General features: G+C 58.6%; 1 long non-coding RNA gene across 1 annotated transcript; it reads right to left on the bottom strand.

Moving 5' to 3' along the window:
• Positions 1 to 3,092: 3,092 nt before the first annotated feature.
• LOC129051838 (uncharacterized) lies at positions 3,093 to 6,102 on the bottom strand. Its single transcript, XR_008516324.2, has 2 exons — positions 5,661 to 6,102; positions 3,093 to 4,062 (listed from the first exon to the last, which is right to left on the bottom strand). It is a non-coding gene; the product is annotated as an uncharacterized LOC129051838 (long non-coding RNA).
• Positions 6,103 to 6,306: the final 204 nt, after the last annotated feature.

Genomic DNA, 6,306 nt, shown 5'->3' on the forward strand with positions numbered 1-6,306 from the left:
AACGCGCTGCCTTGAAAACCCTTATTACGCCTTCCTTCCACCCCACCCTCTCGCCAGACACTCTGGGGGTGGAGAGGGGCGCTGACCCAGGCCCCAGACGCCCCTCCCGTCCGCCCTCCCTAGCAGGCAGGAGTCCCGGCTTTCCCGTTCCTTAAATTGGATAATTGGAGACAGAGGCGGGTGCTCGAGACGGAGAAATCCCCAAGTGGGCGAAAGGCAAGGGGCCTATCCTCCTAGTTTTCCTGCACTGGGGGCTCCCGCCCTCGCCAGCGCTCCCTCCGGTGCGCCCTGGGCGCGCAGTCTGTGCGCTCGGGAGCCCCCAGCGCCGGCTGTCGACCCCCTCCAGAGCCCAGAGGTGCCAGCCTCCCTCTGTTGCCCGCCAGGCGCGGTGTCTGCGGCCGCCCCGGCAGGAGGGGTTGGGGGGGTCCGGGCCGGCGGCAGCTCCGGCGGCGTCTCCCTCCTCCAAGCCCCTGGCGGCGGGCGGCCGGGCCGAGGGCGGGGCGTCTGCACAGACCCTCCTTTTGTGAGCGGCGCCTTCCCCGGGCGGCCTGGCGCGCAGGGCTCGGGCACTGCGCCAGGGCCCGGAATAGCCTCCCTGCCCGGCCGCCTGCCCTACGCCCCGGTGGAGCCGCCTGACCTGCCCGGCCAGGCGCAGAGGAGCCTGGGGCCGCGGTGGCGCAGGAACCGGGTGCGTGCTCAGCGGCACGGGACTGCAGCCGCTACTCTCCGCTGGGCAGGCACTGGCCGCGTGCAGCCGGGCCTACTGTGCGCAGCCCGTCTCTTGGGTGCAAATGCCTGCTGTGTGCAGATCTCCGTCTTCGTGCAGGGCCTACTGTGCGCCGCACCCCTCTTCCATGCAAAGCCTACTGTGTGCGGCCCCTCTCCTGCGTGCAAACGCCTGCTGTGTGTGACCCTTTTCTTGCATGCAAGGCCTACTGTGTGCAGAGCCCTACCTTCTTGCAGTGCCTACAGGGTGCAGCCCCTCTCCTGCGTGCAGAAGTCCACTGTGTGCAGATCCCTGTCTTCGTGCTGGGCTTACTGTATGCAGCACCTCTCCTCCATGCAAAGCCCACTATGTGCAGAGCCCCACCTGGCCGCAATGCCTACTGTGTGCAGACACCCAGATACATACAAAACCGACTGTGTGCAGGCATCCACCTACATGCAAACACCTGCACTCGTGCAAACACCCACCGTGCACAGGCACACACTGACAAACATTCATGTGAGGAACTCCCAAGCTCCCACACTCCCAAACAGCCCTGTCTTTTTGTCTTTTTTTTTTTTTTAAGATGGAATCTTGCTCTGTCGCCCAGGCTGGGGTGCAGTGGCACGATCTCAACTCACTGCATCCTCCCCCTCCCGGTCTCAAGCGATTCTCCTGTCTCAGACTCCTGAGTAGCTGGGACTACAGGCGCAGGCCACCACACCCAGCTTGTATTGTATTTTTAGTTTTGTATTTTTAGTAGAGATGGGGATTCACCATGTTGGCCAGGCTGGTCTTGAACTCCTGACCTCAGGTGATCCACTTGCCTTGGCCTCCCAAAGTGCTGGGATTACAGGCGTGAGCCACCGTGCCCAGTCTCATTTTTTTTTTTTTTTTTTTTTTTTGAGATGAAGTCTCGCTCTTGTCCCCCAGGCTGGAGTGCAATGGCGCCATCTCGGCTCACTGTAACCTCCACCTCTTGGGTTCAAGAAATTCTCCTGCCTCCGCCTCCCGAGTAGCTGGGATTACAGGCGCGTGCCACCACGCCCAGCTAATTTTTGTATTTTTAATAGAGACGGCGTTTCAGCACGTTGGCCAGGCTGGTCTCGAACTCCTGACCTCAGGTGATCTGCCTGTCTCAGCCTCCCAAAGTACTGGGATTACAGGCATGTGAGCCATGGTGCCCGGCACAAACAGCCTTGTCCATGCAAGCACAAGCACCCACATGTGTCTAAGACCCTGGTGTGCACACCTGCACTCTGACCTGCACTGCGTGTACCCACTAGGGAAATGCAAATATTTCTAAGCTCCAATGCTCACTCCACAGAGCCCCGAGGCCTGCGAATACCCGCGGTATACAGAGATCCATGAGGTGCCAGCACTCGAGCTGTGGAAGCCTGCACCTGCTGATTTGGGGTGGGAGTAGAGTGCAGTGAACTCATCTGTGTGCAGCCCCTTTCTCTGGGCCCTTTGTGTGCACCTCAGTTTACCCCACCTGGGTAAGAGACTCTGCCCTGCTGGAGTCTCTTCCGGTTCTGACTTTGAAGGGCTCCAAGGTGTGGGGGGAAAGGGGGCTGCATTCCCTCTCTGCTGTGTGCCTCTGGGTGGTGGATTCAGGCTAGCAGGGCTGGGGGCTGGGCCTCCAGGCCCTTCCTGGAAGCCCGGGAGGCAGGTGCAAGGGCAGGCAGTCTCCGTGGGCAGGGCGCCAGACCTTGGCTTCCCTGAAACTGGGCACAGCAGCTGGGAGAGGTTTCCGGGCCCGCCTGGCCCCACCTGGCCCCCGGCACTTTCGGAAGATGGGCGGGGCAGGCAGGCAATGCCAAGGACAGGCGAGGCCCAGCCTGCACAAGAGTCGCCGGTGAACCTGTGCGCGCACACGCGTGTGCATGTATGTGTGTGCACACGTGCATGGGCCATGCTGATGTGAGTTCTGTACCCCACCTACAAACGGGTGTGCTCGTGAACACGTGCAGCGTCACCTTGGCACATGAACCGAGCAGCACAGGCAATGGCCCGGAGGGTAATTCACCCATAGCGGTGACAGGAAAGAGATGCTTGTCTGCTTTGCTCACTGTGCGTCTCCAGCACCCCACAGCTGGTTGGCACTTGGTAAATATTTGCTGAGCGGACAAATGAGTGAATACATGAACACATCATTTTGCAAATATGTACTGAATGTCTCTACTCGGCATACCAGGCATTTGCACATCTTCAAACAACAAAAAGATCCTGGGAACTGACATTCTAGACATCCACGGGGTGGGAATAAGACCACACCTGAGAGTACACACTCGTGTCCAGGAAACACCTGAGTCCACTTTGATTTGTTCACCTCCAGAAGCCAGAGCCTGGTGCACACACACAGGCCCTCATGCAGAGACACGCATTTTCTTTTTTTTTTCTTTTTTCTTTTCTTTTTTTTTTTGAGATGGGGTTTTGCTCTGTTGCCCAGGCTGGAGTGCAGCGGCGCGATCTCGGCTCACTGCAAGCTCCGCCTCCCGGGTTCATGCCACTCTCCTGCCTCAGCCTCCCGAGTAGCTGGGACTACAGGCACCCGCCACCACGCACGGCTAATTTTTTGTATTTTTTTTTTTACTAGAGATGGGGTTTCACTGTGTTAGCCAGGATGGTCTTGATCTCCTGACCTTGTGATCTGCCCACCTCGGCCTCCCAAAGTGCTGGGATTACAGGCGTGAGCCACCGCGCCCGGCCGCATTTTTTCTTTTCTTTTCTTTTTTTTTTTTGAGATGGAGTCTCGCTCTATCACCCAGGCTGGAGTGCAGTGGTGCGATCTCGGCTCACTGCAACCTCCGCCTCCAGCTTCAAGTGATTCTCCCACCTCAGCCTCCCGAGTAGCTGGGATTACAGGTGCATGCCACCACATCTGGCTAATTTTTGTATTTTTAGTAGAGACAGGGTTTCACCCTGTTGGTCAGGCTGGTCTTGAACTCCTGACCTCAAGTGATCTGCCCACCTTGGCCTCCGAAAGTGCTGGGATAACAGGCGTCAGCCACCGTGCCCGGCCAGGACTTTGGACACACAAATATCCCCTTTCTTCCCCTCCAAGCCTACCTGTGCTACCCACCCCAGCCATCCCCTCCTGAGGTGTCCGTCCTTCCATGCCTGAAGGGGTTCATGGGAGTGTGGGGAGTCCTACACCCCACTTGTGATTTTCCATCATTTGAGTTCTCCTATGGCTTAGACCATTGTCTGCAGGAAGCTCCAGAAACAGCCAGGGTTGGTGGGATTAGAACTGCACAGGTGGGGAGGTGATGCCCATATACCCTAAGAAACTATCCTTCCATTTCACAGCCGGAGAAACTGAGGCCCAGAGATGGGAGGGTCTTCTTGTTGAGCTAAGAAGAGAAAGAGAGAGATGATAAGAAACAGATGCCCTGGCTGGGCCCCCTCAACCATCTCCTCTTGTAGCCAGAAACAGTAGGTTCCCACCGCCAACAAGGGTGGGGACAGGAAGGTGGGGGACCCGGCTGGGAGGAGGAGATGGGAGTGAGGTCCTGGGGGGAGGTGGAGCCTATGTCCTGGAGACAGACACAGAGGTGGGCGGTCCGGAGACACCCACCTCCTCAGACAGGCACGGGCTCTGGCAGCTGGTGACAGAGACACAATCTGGGTCACATAGGCACTGTCTGTCCCTCCTGCCACAGATCTTCCTCCCCAGCCTCCGATGGGGATTCTAGGGGCTGCTGGAGCCCCTGCAATTGTTTTGGCATGAGTGTGCATACCTGGGTGTTTGTGTGTGTTGGGTGTACACGCATTTTATTTTATTTTATCTTATTATTATTTTATTTTATTTTTTGAGACTGAGTCTTGTTCTGTCACCCAGGCTGGAGTGCAGTGGCACTATCTCAACTCATTGCAACCTCCGCCTCCCAGGTTCAAGCGATTCTCCTGCTTCAGCCTCCGGAGTAGCTGGGACTACAGGTGCCCGCCACCATGGCCGGCTAATTTTTTGTATTTTTAGTAGAGACGAGGTTTCACTACGCTGGTCAGGCTGATCTCAAACACCCGACCTCAAGTGATCCGCCCACCTGGGCCTCCCAAAGTGCTGGGATTACAGGCATGAGCCACCGCGCCCAGCCTCACTGAGCATGTTTTGAAGGCGAGTGAGTTCCTCTTGACTGCTGCACTTTCATTCTATGAACGGACCTCCGTTGACCTGTTCCCCTATGAATGGAGGGGCATTTGAGTTCTTCCCAGTTTTTGGTGATGAGGGATAAAGCCTCTATGTGCATTGACCTCCTGGTCTCTGTGGTCCTAAGTTGTTCATTTCTTTCGGATAGTACCAAGAGAAGTGAGGTTGCTGGGTCCCCGTAACCTTATAGGGTAAATACTATTATTACATCCACTTTATTGATCGGGAGAATAAGACGCCGCCAGGCCTCCCGTCTCTCGCTTTCACACAAAGGCACATACGGCAGACACGGACCCCCATCACTCACCATCACTTACCCATCACTCACCGCAGACCCTCCAGGACCCACGCAGAAACCCAGGGCTCCCCCACGGCGCACGCAGCACCCAAGCTGCCCGCCCTCCACCCAGGGCCGCGTCACGCCCGACACCCCCGGAACAGACGCCTATGAGGCCTGTAGCTTCAGACGGGCTGCAGACACACAGCGATTTGTTCATCTTTCCAGCCACCCCGTCTGGTCCTGACAGTAATTAGCTCCCAGACTGGTGGGGAGACGGTGAACAGGCTGAGAGTCATCGCCCACGGCTCCACGCCCACAGGCCACGGGCATCGGGAGAGAGGGTGAATGAGTGTGTGTGTGAGTGTGTGTGTGTTCAGAATCTGTACTCTCCAGCCAGGGCTCCCCATCCTCCTGCAAAGGGCCAGCACCGTGCACGGGTACCCACTGCGCCTTCCACGCGGGATCGTGCACACGCATACCCACTGTTCATTCCACGCGGGATCGTGCACACGCACGCCTACCTTTGCATTTCACGCGGGATTGTGCACACGCATGTCCACGAACTCCTGCACACCTACACCCACCAGGCCTGCCCATGCGATGCGTCCCTGCAGACCCAGTGTGGACGCCTGCTTGTCGGCGCCCTGCGCATCCCGCGTGAGTGGAGTGTGCACTCGTGGGGGGGCGAGTGAGTGCGGGGCAAGCGCAAGCGCACTGGGCTTGCGGAGGGTGGAGAGAGGCCGTGCGCGTTCCCGGGGCTGGCGCGGAGGTGGGGTCAGCAGCGCGGGAGAACGCCCCGCCCCACTACCGCCAGCCCGGAAGACCCACGGCGGCGGGCGCTGGCGTCACGGGTTTCCACTGGGGCCCCGGCGCGGGGGCCGGGATTCCCTGGCGCAGGAACGCCCGTGACGGCGGCGCCTGCCTGCGTCGGCCGCGCTGGGGGGTTTGAGCCTGGGGATGACATCAGCCCCTGCGTTTCTGGAGCTGGCCCGGGCGGGACGGGGACTTGGAGAAAGAACAGTGACACCCACTTTCGTTGACTGCCAACCCATGCAGAGCGCTTAGTGCGTGTCCGACCTTGAGCTGAGCGCTGTGATGCGGGTGCTGTTAATGTCCCATTGCACAGATGGGGAAACTGAGGCTGGCGCACTGCCTGCCCCGCCGGGC

This window comes from Pongo abelii, chromosome 20 (genome assembly GCF_028885655.2).
Source record: "Pongo abelii isolate AG06213 chromosome 20, NHGRI_mPonAbe1-v2.0_pri, whole genome shotgun sequence".
Classification (NCBI taxonomy): domain Eukaryota; kingdom Metazoa; phylum Chordata; class Mammalia; order Primates; family Hominidae; genus Pongo; species Pongo abelii.